Genomic DNA, 16634 nt, shown 5'->3' with positions numbered 1-16634 from the left:
GGAAAACATGAAAATAGAATTCCAATCTTCTATACAAAGAACAATATATCTCATTGGGAAATCTCCCAATAAGAATACACTGAAATAAATGTAAGCTTAACATTATAATTTTCAGGTGTTTGATACTATTTCAACAACATTTAAAGCACTATGTTGGAATTATAGATGGCATGAAGACAATTGATGTTGCCCTCAAGAAAGTTTGTAGGGAAGATACAAATATCAAAATAACAAGTCACATTTAAGAGAATTATAAAAAAAACTTTTCCTCAGTAAAAAATAAACTTTGTGTAAGGGGGATCAAAGAAAACTAGTCTAGGAAGGTGCAACCCTTTCAATATTTCTCTTGAAATGTGTGTTTCTGCTGGAAGTTAAAAGATAAGAGAAATTTTTAAAATTATTTTTGATTTCAGAGTAATTTAGTGAAAGGGAAGTAGAATTTCATCATCTTAATTAAGTGTTATGACATGTCTATATCAAAATCTGTTATAAATTGCAGTTTTAGAAATCATGAATCTGAAGACTGCTTTGTTCCATTACAAGAGCACTAACTCTTCTTTACCTAAAAGACTTTCATCCTCTCCTATTTCCCACACAATCTGACCATGGCAGCATACAATCAGTATGTTTCACTAGAGTATTTTTTAACTGAAGTTTAATATATTCTTAACAAAAGAAATAATTTATCATTGAAATGTAGTTCTGTAAATTAATTTCTATTAAAAGCAACTACAAAACTACAAAATACAACTATAAATGTTATTTATGAAACATGCATACTTAACAGTCATATAAATAAAAATGACCTATACTGAAATTGCAATTTTATCTAAAAACTTCCTTAAGTGATCGCAGAACTCAAGAGCTAGAAGGGACCTTAGAGATCATTTAGTGCAACTCACTCATTTTATAAATGAGGAAACTGAGACCTAGAGAGATTAAGAAGGCACCTTTGCTGATCATTCATCTATGTCATGTTTCCAAAGCTCTGTCTGGAGCCTTCTTCTTTGTGTACTATCTCTCTTGATAACTCCACCAGCTTCCATAACTCTTTTTATGCAGATAACAGACAAATTTATATATCTAAACCCTGTCTCATTATTGAACATCTCTGCATCAATAAATGTTTGTTGGATTTTTCAAATTGGATGTCCTAGACACATTTGAAAATCAATATGACCAAAACAGAAACTCATTTTCCCCCAGCTCCTCCCCTCTTTCAAACTTCCTTATTTTTATCAAGGATGCCCTATTCTTCCATTATCTCAGGTTCATAACCTTGGCATTCTCCTAAATAGCACAGTCTGGATCACTCCATTTTTCAATCATTTGCCAAATATTGTATTTCCTTCATCAGTGATATCTTTCATCTTTTGTCTACTCACATAACAACTATCATAATTGAAACTATTATGATCTCTCACCCCAACCAATGTAATGGCCTCCTGACGGATATCCTGCCTCAAGTCTCCCCAACACCAAATCTTCCATAGACTTGTCAAAGTATTTCTTACAAATGCAGATCTAACTGTATCACATTCCTACTCAAAAAATAAACTGCAGTAGTTCCTTGTTATCTCTGGGATAAAATATAAACTCCAGTGTTTGGTTTTTTAATCTTTCAAAATTTTGTCCCTATTCTCTAGAGTTACTGCACATTATCCCATACTCTGTGATTCACTCATTGATGACATTCTGCTTGTAAAAGAATGTCTCCAAAATGGTAAGGTTCTGCAAAATATGTCAGATTTGAAACTCAAATATACAGAACTAGAAAATCTGACAGAACAGAATCAAAAGAAAATGACAATAGTAGATCATAAGAATACTATATAAAACAGACTGATCTGATACATACGTTACTGAAGTAGAAGAGACTTCCCAGGAAAAATATGAATTAAGAAGTCTGAAAATTATATTTTTGTTATAATAAAAAAAGCCTAGAATTACTCAAAATTGAAGGCAAAGATTGATGTAATCTGCAAATTGCTGACACAGGAAAACCCTGATTTTAAGTACCTAAGAAAAGTAGTGGTTAAACTTCAGAATTTCATTATCAAACAAAATATATTAAAGGCTGTCAAGATCAAAGCCATAATATATGAAGTATAATGAACAGAATACTTCAAGACTAATCCTCACCTATGAGAAATCAAAGATACTAGAATGTGCTATTCTGAAAATCAGAGACCACATTATACTCTCAAAGCTGTGTGTAATCATGAATGATAAAACATGACTTTCAAAAAATGAGTGGAATTCAAGTCATTCTTTCAAAAGAAACTAGAATATAATAACCATCTCAAACAAGAGAAATGTATTAGGTAAGTAAAGTTAAAAAGAAAAGACTAAGCAATGAAATCAATTTTGTTTTCTTTAATTGACACTGAGGGCCAAAAAGAGAATATCAAAAGACAAAAAAAAAAAAAAAAAAGATGTTATCTAAGGATCCAAGGCATTAAAGATTTAAGAGACTTTAAAAAGATGGAAAAACAAAGAATGGATTTTATATTCCATGGATTAAAATCCTTCACAAGCAAATTATTCTTTGTGTTGGTGGTTGTTACTGTTGTTGCTGGTGCTGCTGCATCAGCTGAGAGAATAACAGAGAGGGAAAAAATTCAGATAAGAAATGAGCAAGTAACACATAGATAAACGTTAGAATTATATTCTAGGCCTGAATTCAAGAATAGAGGGGAAAATAATTTCTTTTGTCTCTGATCCTGCCTGAGTATCTGTGTAAAAAAAAGGATGGAATAGTTGAAGAAAAGGGACGTGGGTGAAGGCAATAGGAGACAGATCCCATTCTAGGGTGGTAAACGATAGGACAGTAAGGAAAATTTGTAGAGGTAGGGATGGAGAGAGGGGGGGATATGGGAACACTAGAGGCCTGCAACAAGCTTCATTACAGGGAGTAGGCATCTCAGCAAAGCATGGATTATTCTTCCCATTACATTTCAGGGAATTAAGATTGTGTCCCATCCCAGGGAATCTGAGATGTATCCAGAATCACAGGTAGAGTGAAGAAGGAAGTGACATTTCAAAAGTAGGACTACTTGGACTGAGAATGAGTAGATGTGGAATATAAGGGAATGTATGGATCAGGGTCTGGTTCTGTGAAGTGATAAAATGATAGCGCATTCATTGTGATTTATTTTTTCTCAAAGCAATGCTCTTGAGAAAAAGACCTTCAAAAATTTTTTAAACAATAAAAAGCACAGTAAAGAGGAGGATACATCAACAATTAAACTAACAAATGATTATCAGAAGACAAAAACAAAGATTTTATCCTATAAAAGTCAAATTTTATATAAGAACCATCAAAAGAACAGATAAACATCGTATAAGACTAAAATGATGAGAGATTAGATTTCATTATACTATTTAAATGGAAAAGAATAAGAAGGGTGAAGTAAACAAAAAGCAAATAAACACTTCTCAGAAAAGTGTCATAAAAAATGCTACTCAAAGTAAGAGTCGAGTGAGTAAAATCAAGAGAACAACTTATGGAATAATATTCCAAAGTTAAATACCTTTCAAACAGTTAAGAAATTTTATCAATGAAAGGACCAATCATGATACTAGTAGACCAATGATGAAGAAAGCTATCCATGTTCTGAAAGAGAAGTGGTAGACTCAAGAAGAACACTGAAACATACACTGTTGATATGATATGCATAACTATGAATACTTATTAAAAGGGATTGGGTTTTTATTTCTTATTTTTTACTGGGGAAAGGGAGCAAAAGGGACATTAGAGGAAAAGAAAATAAACTCTTAAAAATCAGAAATAATGGGAGTTTTTTAAACAATAAAAAAATAAAAATAAAAGAATGGATAGGGTAGGAGCAGCACCAGAAAGGATTTTAAACATGATTTTTATCTTGCTGGGAAAGAGAAAGCTACAAAGAGGAGAAAGATTAATTAAAAGAAAACCTAATAATAAACATAAACATAAGAAACAGGACTGAACAGGGCAAGAGGATAAAGCAAAGAAAGTATGTGGAAGAAAACTGGCAGAAAATTTAGTGCAAGTAAAGCTACTTCTAGGGACGTCCAAAGGAAAGAGAAAAAAGGGGAAAAAATGATGCATAAGAAAGGAAACAAATACAAACCTAACAATTATGACCTTAAATACGAACAAATTGAGTTCATAGATAAAACAAGACAAATGAAGGGAAGAACGTGAATGTAAAAATCAACAACTTCCTACATACAGAAAATATATTTTAAAAAACAAAAACATAATGAGTAGGAAAAGATATTAGAACAACATTTACTTTACATTAAGAGACTCCCACCAAAAGAAGGAGTTAAATGTGATTTCAAAGAAGGGAACAAGAGACTGTACTTTGAGACAACACTAGGTGGGGGAAAAAAGGTTACCATAAAAAGTTCAGGCATCAAAAGATATAGATAATAGCAAAATAATTATTAGAGACCTTAAGTATCTTTTACAGAGCTGGATAAATTTGACAGAAAAAAGAAATTAAAAGTAAAACACAGAGCTAGGAAAAGAAAAAAGGCAAATCGATGGCTCACTGAATAACTGGGGGGGGGGGGGCGGGCAGAAACAAGATGGCAGAGTAGAAAGATGCACATAGTATAGTTCTTCCCCCACCGCCCACAAAATACCTGTAAAAATGACTCTCAACAAATTCTAGGGCAGCAGAAGCCACAGAATGACAGAGTGAAGGAGATTTCCAGCCAAAGGTAAACTGGAAGGCCAACAGGAAGTTCGATCCCATGGAACGCTGAGCAGAGTAGAGCCCAGCACTGGCTACATGGCACAGGGAGGAACAGGACCAGAACAGGCTTCTGGGGCAGAATCTCCAGCAGGGAGGGTCTCAGATCCCTCAATCCACAAGTGCCTAAGAAAGCTTCAAAGATCAGTGAGAGGGCTTTCCCAGCTGGGCGAGAGGGGAGCAGGGTCTCGCACAGCACAGGCCCCAGGCAGCAACAGAAAGGCAGCATGGTGTAGCAGTGACCAAGTTGGTGGCAGCTTCCATCTCGAGAGTGGCTCAGCTTAAAGCCCCAGGGGAATCAAGCAGCTGATCTGAACCTCAGCCCTGAGCATGGTCCTGGGGGGAGGAGGAGCACTAGAACGCTCCTCTTGACAAAAGACTCAGAAGTCAAGTAACTGGCTGGGAAAATGCCCAAAAAGGGGGAGAAAAAGGCCATAGAACGTTACTTTCTTGGTGAACAGGTACTTCCTTCCATCATTCCAGATGAGGAAGAACAGTGCATACTGTCAGAGGAAGTCAAGGCTTCTGCATCTAGTACTTACAAAATGAATATGCAATGGGCTCAGGGCATTGGAAGAGCTTGAAAAGCAAGTCAACAGCTTGCTAAAGGAGATGCAAAAAAAAAATGCTGAAGAAAACAACATCTTTAAAAATAGGCTAACTCGGGGCAGAGCCAAGATGGAGGAGTAGAAAGACGCACAAACACTAGCTCTTCCCCCACAGCCCATAAAATACCTGTAAAGAAAGATTCTCAACAAATTCTAGAGCAGCAGAAGCCACAGAACAACAGAGTGGAGGAGACTGCCAGCCCAGGATAACTTGAAAGGCCAACGGGAAAGGTCTGTCACACCGGACATGGAGTGGAACACAGCCCAGCCTTGGCTGTGTGGCACTGTGCCAGGATGAGGACCTGAGCAAGCCTTGGGGGCAGAATCCCCAGCTGCAGTAGCAGCGATTTGCAGATTTCACAACCCACAGGCAGCAAAGGTCAGTGAGAGGGTTTTTTCAGCTGGCCCAGAAGGGAGTAGGATCTTCCCATAGCTCTGGGATCACACAGCAGGCTCCTACAGCAGCCAGCATCCATTGTTGGATGGTAAAACCCCTGGGGGAACTCAGCATCTGATCCTTACCTCAGCCCTGTGTGGCTGCCCTGCCCCCACCGAAAGCCCCTGGGGCAACTGAGCAGCTTATCTGAATCTCAGCCACCAGTGCTGGCTTGGTGGAACTGCAGACGAGGTGGTTGTGGAGAGGAAATTAATACTCACAGATTCTGGGCACTAAAGTTTCTTGTTGCTCCCAGACCAGTGTACACACTTGATTGTGCCACCTTTGAGGAACTGAGATCTTACAGATCCCCAGAGTATACCCTACTCTTGAGAAAGGACCCAAAAGTCAAGTAACTGGTTGGGAAAATGCCCGAAAAAGGAAAAAAAAATAAGACTATAGAAGGTTACTTTCTTGGTGAACAGATATCTTCTCCCATCCTTTCAGATGAGGAAGAACAACACTTACCATCAGAGAAAGACATAAAAGTCAAGGCTTCTGTATCCCAAGCCTCTAAAATATTCAATGGTCTCAGGTCATGGAAGAGCTCAAAAAGGATTTTGAAAATCAAGTAAGAGAGGTGGAGGAAAAATTGGGAAGACAAATGAGAGAGATGCAAGAAAATCATGAAAAGCTAATCAACAATTTGCTAAAGGAGACCGAAAAAAATGTTGAAGAAAATAACACCTTGAAAAATAGGCTAACTCAATTGGCAAAAGAGGTTCAAAAAGCCAATGAGGAGAAGGAAGCATTAAAAAGCAGAATTACTCAAATGGAAAAGGAGATTCAAAAGCTCACCGAAGAAAATAATTCTTTAAAAATTAGAATGGAATAGATAAAGGCTAATGACTTTATGACAAACCAAGAAATCACAAAACAAAACCAAAAGAATAAAAAAGTGGAAGATAATGTGAAAGAATTCATTGGAAAAACAACTGACCTAAAAAATAGATCCAGGAGAGATAATTTAAAAATTATGGGACTACCTGAAAACCATCATCAAAAAAAGAGCCTAAACATTATCTTTCATGGTATTTTCACAGAAAACTGCCCTGTTATTCTAGAACCAGAGGGCAAAACAAATACTGAAAGAACCTACCAATCATCTCCTGAAAGAGATCTGAAAAGAGAAACCCTTAGGAATACTGTGGCCAAATTTCAGGGTTCCAGGGTCAAGGAGAAAATATTGCAAGCAGCTAGAAAGAAACAATTCGAGTATTATGGAAATACAATCAGGATAACACAGGATTTGGCAGCTTCTACATTAAGGGATTAAAGGGCTTGGAATAGGATATTCCAGAAGTCAAAGAAACTGGGATTAAAGCCAAGAATCACCAACCCAGCAAAACTGAACATAATACTTCAAGGGAAAAAATGGTCATTCAATGATATAGAGGACTTTCAAGCATTCTTGATGAAAAGATCAGAACTGAAGAGAAAATCTGACTTTCAAACACAAGCATCAATAGAAGCATGAGAGGGGAAGGAGGCAAGATGGTGGAGTAGAAAGATGCATATACTCTAGCGCTTCCCCCACAGCCCACAAAATACCTGTAAAAATAACTCTCAACAAAGTCTAGAGCAGCAGAAGCCACAAAACAAGAGAGCAAAAGAGGTTTCCAACCAAAGGTAACCTGGAGGGCTGACAGGAAAGGTCTATCTCACTGGACACTTAGTGGAGGAGAGCACAGCCCTGGCCATGTGGCACTGGGAGTAACAGGACCTGAACAGACCTCCAGGCAGAGTTCCTAGCAGGGCAGGTCCCAGATACCTCAACCCACAAGTGACAAAGAAAGCTCCAAAAGTCAGTGAGGGAGGTCTTTCCCAGTTGGGCAAGAGGGGGGCCCCAGGTGACGGCAGAGGCTGCAGCAGCAGACTGCAGGCAGCTACAGTGGCTGGGAAGCAACCAGGGTCCATTGTTCAGGCAGCTCAGGTTACAGCCTCTGGAAGTAGGAAGCAGCTGATCTAAACCTCAGCCCTGAATGACAGCCCCACCCCCACCCAAAGCCCAGGGGAACCAAACAGCTGAGTCTAATCTCTTGACAAAGAATTCAGAAGTCAAGTAACTGGCTGGGAAAATGCTCAAAAAAGGGGAAAAAAAAATACGACCACAGAAGTTTACTTTCTTGGTGAACAGGTGTCTCCTTCCATCCTTTGGGATGAGGAAGAACAAGGCTTATTGTCACAGGAAGTTAAGACCCATGTCTCCAGAGCCTCCAAATTGAACTTAAGCTGGGCTCAGGTAATAGAAGAGCTTGAAAAGTGAGTTAGCAGCTTGCTAAAGGAGAACCAAAAAAATGCTGAGGAAAATAACATCTTTAAAAAGAGGCTAACTCATTTAGAAAAAGAGGTCCAAAAAACCAATGAGGAGAAAGAGACATTAAAAAGCAGAATTAGCCAAATGGAGGAAAAGGTTCAAAATCTCACTGAACAAAATAGATCTCTGAAAGAGAGAATTGAGTTCAGGGAAATGAATGACTATGAGATATACCAACCAGTTAGAAAACAAAACCAAAAGTTTGAAAAAATAGAAGATAATGTGAAACATCTCATTGGAAAAACAACTGACTGGAAAATAGATGCGGGAGAGACAATTTAAAAATTATGGGACTACCTGAAAGCCATGATCAAAACAAGAGCCTAGATATTATCTTCCATGAAATTATCAAGGAAAACTGTCCTGATATTGTATAACGATCACCTCCTGAAAGAGACTCAAAAAGAAATTCCTAGGAATATTGATGCCAAATTTCAGAGTTCCCAAATCAAGGAGAAAATACTGCAAGCAGCTAAAAAAAAACAGTTCGAGTATTGTGGAAATACAATCAGGATAACACAGGATCTGGCAGCTTCAACATTAAGGGATTGTAGGGTTTAGAATATGATGTTGCACAAGACAAAGGAACTGGGATTAAAACCAAGAATCCCCTACCCAGCAAAACTGAGTATAATACTTCAAGGGAATAAATGGTTATTCAATGATATAGAGGACTTTCAAGTATTGATATTGAAAAGACCAGAACTGTATAGAAAATTTGACTTTCAAACACAAGAATCAAGAGAAGCTTGAAAAGGTAAACAGGAAAGAGAAATCATAAAAGACTTTCTAAAGCTGAACTATTTACATTCCTACATGGAAAGAAAATATTTATAACTCTCGAGACTTTTCTCAGTATTTGGGTAGGTGGAGGGATTGTACATACATACACACTCACACACACACACACACACACACACACACACATAGACAGAGAGTACAGGCTATGTTGAATCAGAAGAGATGATATCCACACGCAAAAAAGATATAAAAATTAAGGGGTGAAGGAAGAAAATATTGGGAGGAGAAAGGGAGCAATGGAATGGGGCAGGCTATAACTCATAAAAGAGATAAAGAAAAATCTTGTTCAATGGAGGAGAAAAGGGAGAAGGGGAGAGGGGAAAAGTGAAGCTACTCTCTCCACATATGGCTTAAGGAGGGAATAAAATGCTCACTAAATTTGGTATGAAAATCTATCTTATACTACAGGAAAGTAGGGGAGAAGGGGACAACTGGGATGAGGGGAATGATAGAAGGGAGGGCAAATGGAAGAAGGGAGTAGCTAGAAATAAACACTTTCAAGAAGCGACAAGGTTAAATGAGGGAATGAAACAATAAGGGGGGATAGGGCAAGATAGAGGGCAATAAAGTTAGTATTACACAACATGATTATTATGGAAGTTTTTTTGCAAAACGACACATACATAGCCTGTATTGAATTGCTTGCCTTCTTAGTGGGGATGGGTAGGGAGGGAAAGAAGGTAGAATTCAAAGTATTAGAAATAAATGTTGAGAACTGTTATTCTATATAACTGGGAAATAAGAAATATAGGTAATGGGGTATAGAAATCTATCTTTCCCTACAAGAAAAGAGAGAAGATGGGGATAAGGGAAGGGTGGGGTGTGATAGAAGGGAGGGCACATTGAAGGAAGGGGTAATCATAATGCAAGGTGTTATGGGGTGGGGGGAATGGGAGAGATGGGGAGAAAAATTGGAACTCAAAATTTTGTGGAAATGAATGTTGTAATCTAAAAATAAATAAATAAAAATGAAAAAAATAACTGTGTGTGGAGGCAGGAAGACCTGATTCAAATCCAGCTTCAGGCACTGGCTGTGTAACCATGGACAAGTCACTTAACATATGTTTGCCTTAATCCCCCTGAGAAGGAAATGGCAAACCACTCCAATATCTTTGCCAAATACCCCATAGGAGAAGTCAGAAATGATTGAACGGCTAAACAACAACAACAAAAAACAACTAACAAAGAAACAAACAAAAAACATACAGCTAAATAAATCATAGGAAAAATAAGAGGTAGAAAGATCAGATATTTAAAGAATACACATTTTCTAAACATCGTACATTTATTTACAAATTAATTTATATATATATATATACACAAATATTCATCATATGCTAGGACAAATTATTACTAAAAATAAAAATACAGAAATATTTAAAATGTCCTTTACATATCGTAATATAACAAAACATCATTTAGTGTAGGGAACATTAACAAAAGAAGGCCAATTAAATGAATACTAAGTAATAACATCCTAAATAATGAACAAGGGGGCAGGGGGTGGGAAGGAAAGGAGTCAAGATGGCAGAGTGAACTGAGCATTTTTATCTAGCTCTTGCAACATACCCATCTAAACAACTTCAAAAACTGCATCAAACTGAATTCTGAGCAGGAAAACCAAGAAAAGGTCACAGAGAGTTTTTTGTTTGCTTGTTTGTTTGTCTGTTTATTTAGCTCAGGGAAGGTTAGGAAGACAGAAAGAGAAGACTATGGACACTGGGGTGGGGACGGGCTGTAGTACTGCAGGAGGGGCACCAGTTACCAGTCTTAAGAGGTTACTGCAGCAGGAGCAGCAGCAGTGGGAGCATCCAATATACAGAAGGTGGTAGGTAGAACGAATACCGAATCATAAAGAAATTCCAGGGAATAACAGGGTTGGCACTGGGTGTAAGATAAGGCACTTTTGGCAACATTGCAGTTTGTTACCCAGTTCCGAATCATAGTTCCATGGCAGAGAGGAGGAGGTTGTAATCAAGGAAGAAAAGAGGTTGCAGTCAAGAGATAGAAAGGGCCCTAACTGGATAAGGACTAGAGTGCAGACCAGGAGAGCAATGACCAGAAATCTCTCCAGATCACACCACCTTGGAAGCACTTCAAACTTACAGGTCCCCAGACATAGCTGAGAAAATAGCAGGACAAATAAAGTCAGAAAGTCAGGCCAGACACTGCCCTCCCCTTACCCCAGATGAGAGGAACCCTCATAAAGTCAAAAATCAAGAAATAGGATGGACAAAACAACAACAACAACAACAACAAAAAACCTAACCATACAATGCTACTATAGTGATAGGGAAGCTCAAAACACAAATTCAAAAGAAAATGACTCAAAAATATATAGAACCAAAGCCTCAAATAAAAATGTAGATTATACACAAGTCCAAAAAGAATTACCAGAAGAGTTAAAGAGATAAAGAACAAAAAAAAAAAAAGATTTTAAAAATCAAATAAGAAAAGTAAGAAAAAGAAATGAGAGTAATACGAGAAAACTATGAAAAGAGGATCAACAGCTTGGTAAATGAGGCACAAAAAATGCTAAAATAATTCCTTAAAAATGGTAATTGGCAAAATACTAAAAGATTTTTAAAACCTGAAGAAAATAACTCCTTAAAAGTCAGAATTCCCCAAACAGTAAAAGAGGTACAAAACCTGAGTGAAGAAAATAACTTCCTAAAAATCATAACTGGTCAAGTGCAGTAATGGCTCCATTAGACATCAAGAAAATAAACTCAAAATACTGCAAAATAGAAGAAAAGGTCAAATGTCTCATAAGAAAAACAAGTGACCTGGAAAATGGATCAAAGGGAGAAAATTTAAAAATTAATGCACTACCTGAAAGCCATGATAAAAAAAAAATAGCTTAAACATGATATTTCAAGAAATAATATAGGTAAATTGCCCAGATATCATAGAACTATTGTGCTTGTCCTTTGTTCTTGAAGAGGACCATGACATCAAGATGATGACATGACTTGCAGGTGATTTTGATTTGAGTGAGGGAGGGCTGTGCAAGGTCACCAGCCTCACTTTCTTCTCCTGAATCACTTGGGTACAGTGGTCTGATATTCATCAGAATGACTCAAGATGGCCCAGGATGCAATGTGAGACCCTGGCCCTTTCAGTCTAAGATCTTATCACATTCTCACTTTGAATGAGTTACATCCATTCAATGAATAGGTTTCTTTATGTTACTCAAGGGAAGGTCCCTTTATTCAAAAAAAAAAAAAAATCCAACTGGGAGGGGAAGACCCTTAGCATTCCTGGGTAAAAGAGAAATAATTACTATTTAGAAATTACATACAGCAATTATATTAATTGCTAATTAACTACAATTAATTAATTGCTAATTGCTCATAAAACCACAGGCCAAAGTAGAAAGAAATCTACTGAACCCCTCCTGAGGGAGATTCCAAAATGAAAAATCCTGGAAATATTCCAAATTCCAGAACTCCCAGGTGAAGGAGGAAATACTGAAATTTTTCAGAAATATTTCTGAAATACAGAAAAAAGAATTCAAATACTGTAGAATCACATTCAGGATCACACAAGATACAGCAGCTACCACTAAAAAGGACTAGAGGGCTTGCAATATAATATTCCAGAAAGCAAAGGAGCTGGGATTAGAATCAAGAATAACTTAGCAAGTAAAACTGAGTGTAATGCTATAGGGGGAAAAATAGATATTTAACGAAATAGATTCAATCCTGATGAAAATTAGTGAGCTGGATAGAAAATCTGATATTTAAACACGAGATTCAAGAGAAGCAGAAATTGTTTGTATAACTTCATATGCATAATGGATATAGTATTTCTTGTCTCCTCAATGGATGGGAAAGGTGCTGGAGGAAGGAAGAGAATTCTGGACTAAAAATACAAATTTTAATTAAAGAAATAAGTAAATAAAACATGGAAAAATAAATAAAGAATAACAACAAGGGTGTATACCTAAATTTGGGGGAGTGCCTAAAGCAGCACTTAAAGAAAAAAATATATATATATATATATATCTGAAAACATATCTCAACAAAATAAAAGAGACAAGTGAACAGACCATGCAATTAAAACTAAACAGAAAATAACAAATTAAGAAACTCAAAGGGAGGGAAAGAGAAATATTGCCATGACAGAAACAGCCTTGACATTCTTAAACATTCATGTAGAAATACTATTCCTATAAGGCATTTTCAAGGATACACTTTCTTATTTTCTACATGGTGTAAAAATATTGGTAAATGTGTTATCTTATGTCACTGCTGAAAATTTTTTGCACTAAAATAAAAGAGAATTTTGTTCCAAAAAAGGAAACTCAAAGGAAGCACAAAATACCCAGAAAATGAGAGAAATAAAAAATAAAATTGATAATTAAAGACTAATTTTATTGTTTAGTTGCTTCAGTTGTGTCTCTCTTCTGTGACCCTAATGGGGATTTTCTTGGCAAAGATTCTGAGTGGTTTGCCATTTCCTTCTCCAGGTCATTTTACAGATGAAGAAGCTGAGGCAAATAAGGTTAAATGACTTGCTCACAATCACACAGCTAGTAAATTCTGAGACCAGATCTGAACTCAGGTCTTCATGACTCCAGGCCCAGTGCTCTATCCACTGTATCCCTTCACTGGCCTAAAAGACTAGAGAAAAGACCAAAGTAATCAAGAGTTTTTCTGGAAAAGATTAACATAATTTAATCATAATTTGAACCCCCTCCCCCCCAAAAAACCCAACACCTCAACATCTTTACAAATAATTTTCCCTAAATTAACCAAGTGCACCAAGGTCCAAGAGAAGCGTAAACAGGTAAAAAGGGAAAAGAAAACATAAGGGATTCAATGGAGCTGAACTGTTTACATCCCTACAGAGGAAGAGGATACTAGTAATTCTTAAAAATTGTACAGCTAGAAGGAATATACACATACAGAGGGTAAGATGAATTTGAGCGAATTACATAAATAATTAAGGAATGAGAAATGAGCACACTGGATGTAAAAGGAAGTGAGAGGCAAAATGGGGTAAATTATTTCACATAAACAGATGTGAAAGACACATTACAGAGGAGGGGAAAATAGGAGGGTGGGTGACAAGCATTGCTTGAACCTTGTTGGCTCAAAGAGGGAAACATATACACAATCAGTTGAATATAGAAATCTATCTTACCTGATAGGGAAGTAGAAGAAGACCAATTAAAGGGGGGATAGGAATTGACAGAAGGGAGGTTGTTCCAGGGGAGGTAGCACACAGAAGCAAAACACTGGTGAGGAGGGAAAGGTGAAAATAGGAAGAAGAATAGGATGGGGGTAAATACATAGGTAGTAATCATAACTGTAATATGAAGGGGATGAACTCTCCCATAAAACAGAAATGGATAGCAGAGTAAATGAAAAAACAGAATCTTACAATATGCTGTTTACAAAAAAATACACTTGAAGCAGAGAGACACATACAGAGAAAATGTAAGGGGCTGGGGGAGAATCTATTTTGCTTCAGTTGATTTTAAAAAACAGGGGTAGCAATCCTGATCTCACACAAAGTAAAAGCAAAATTAGACCTAATTAAAAAGAGATAAGGAAGGAAACTACATCTTGCTAAAAGGTACCAATAACAATGAAGCAACTTTAATACTAAACATATATGCACCAAGTGGTATAGTATCCAGATTTGTAAATATGTTAAGTGACTTACGGGAAGAAATAGACAGCAAAACTATACTATTGGGGGAATACAAATCTTCCATCTCAGAACTCAATAAATCCAACCAAAAATTAAACAAGAAAGAAATTAAGGAGGCAAATAGAATATTAGAACAGTTAGATATGACAGACCTTTGACATGTTTTAGACATAAAGGGTGGCATCATAAGCATATTAGAAGAGCATGGAATAGTCTGGCTGTCAGATCTATGGGGAAGGGAAGAATTCATGACTAAACAAGAGATTGAGAGCATTACAAAATGTAAAATAGAAAATTTTGATTATATTAAATTAAAACACTTTTGTACAAAATCAATGCAAACAGGATTAAAAGGAAAGCAGATATATGGGAAACAATCTTTACAGCAAGTGTCTCTGAAAAAGGTCTCATTTCTCAAATATATGGAGAATTAAGTCAAATTTACAAGAATAGAAGTCATTCTGCAATTGATAAACAGTCAAAGGAGATGAACAGGCAGTTTTCAGAGAAGACATCAAAGATATCTATAAGCACAAGAAGTCCTCTAAATCACTTCTGACTAGAAAAATGCAAATTAAATCAACTCTGAAGTACCACTTCACAACTATCAGATTGGCTAATATGACGTAAATGAGAAAATAAGTGCTGGGGAGGACATGGGAAAATTGGGACCCTAATGTACTTCTGGTAGAGTTGTGAACTGATCCCACCATTTTGCAGAGCAATTTGGAGCTATGCCCCAAAGGCAACCAAACTGTGCACATCCTTTCATCCAGCAAAACCACTACTAGCACTGTATCCCAACAGATAATAAAAAAGGGAAAAGAACCTACATGTGAAAAAATATTTATAGCAGCCCTTTTCCTGATGGTAAAATATTGGAAATTGAGGGGATGCCCTTCAATTGAGGAATGGTTGAACAAACTGTGGTATATGAATGTAATGAAATATTGTTGCGAAATAAAAATGATGAAAAGGCAGATTTCAGAAAAACCTGTAAAGACTTATATGAACTGGTGCAAAGTGAAATGAGCAGAACCAGGAAAACATTGTACACAATATCAGCAACACTGTGTGATGATCGACTGTGAAAGACTCAGTTCTTCTCAGTAACACAATGATCCAAGACAAGTACAAAGAACTTTTGAAGGAAAATGCTATCCATATCCAGAAAAAGAACTGATGAATGCTGAATGAAGATTGAAGGATTATTTTTTTCACTTATTCTTCTTTGTGTTTTTTTTCCTTTTGATCTATTTCTTCTTTCACAACTGCGACTAATTTGGAAATATTTTTACATTAAAACACACCTATAAACTGTATCAAATTGCTTACTATTTTCAGACAAGGGAAAAGGAAGGAGGAAGAAAATTTAGAACTCAAAATCTTGTACAAATGAATGCTAAAAATTTTCTTGACATGTAACTGGGGAAAAATAAAATGTTATTTAAAAAAGTCACTGATATTACGAGAAGAATGGTACTTCTAAACTTTATCCCTATTAACCAGTTCACAAGCTCTGTTGACTCATAGTGGCAGAACTGTAGGCTTCCTTTTAGTCTCACTCAACTTGTCCCAAGTGTCCACAGATATCTTTGTTTGTCTCTCTAGGCAGAGCAGAGCTAGACAAATGACTAACATTTTCTGGATTTGGTCTAGTGCATTCTATTTAGAGAAGTCTGTGGAGATAAGCTTGACTGTACTGCTTCCTATAGTTTTGCCATCTTTCCCCTAGAGCTCTCATTTCACTTGTTCATTTGTAGTCCAAGCTTTGTTTTTATTTTGAGACTTTGCATTTAGATGACTAGGAGTTCTTTTCTTCTGAATTTGCACCATAATGGCTCTTTGTATTTGGAGTAATTTTTTTCTGTTTGTTTACTCACTCTTTCAGTTTTACTTTCTAAATTGAAATTTTATGTTAGGGTCAGGCTCTGAGAACTGAAGAACAGAATTTTGAGGCTTTGTTTGGTCCTCATTTGTATTGTCTGGAATCCTGCTACATTCTCTAAGAATTGAGTACTTCTTCAAGAAACTCAGGAACAGTTCAGTTTAGAGCTGTCTACTTC

At 36.6% G+C, this 16634-nt stretch overlaps 1 protein-coding gene across 6 annotated transcripts in view; it reads right to left on the bottom strand.

Moving 5' to 3' along the window:
* Nucleotides 1–16634, bottom strand: part of MIPOL1 (mirror-image polydactyly 1) — a 539636-nt gene that overhangs the window by 411878 nt on the left and 111124 nt on the right. The gene's annotated exons all lie outside the window — the stretch shown is intronic.

This window comes from Notamacropus eugenii, chromosome 1 (assembly GCF_028372415.1).
Source record: "Notamacropus eugenii isolate mMacEug1 chromosome 1, mMacEug1.pri_v2, whole genome shotgun sequence".
In the NCBI taxonomy this organism is placed as follows: domain Eukaryota; kingdom Metazoa; phylum Chordata; class Mammalia; order Diprotodontia; family Macropodidae; genus Notamacropus; species Notamacropus eugenii.
The sequence above is the reverse complement of the archived record's forward strand: the minus strand, read 5'-3'. Positions and strand labels throughout refer to the sequence as shown.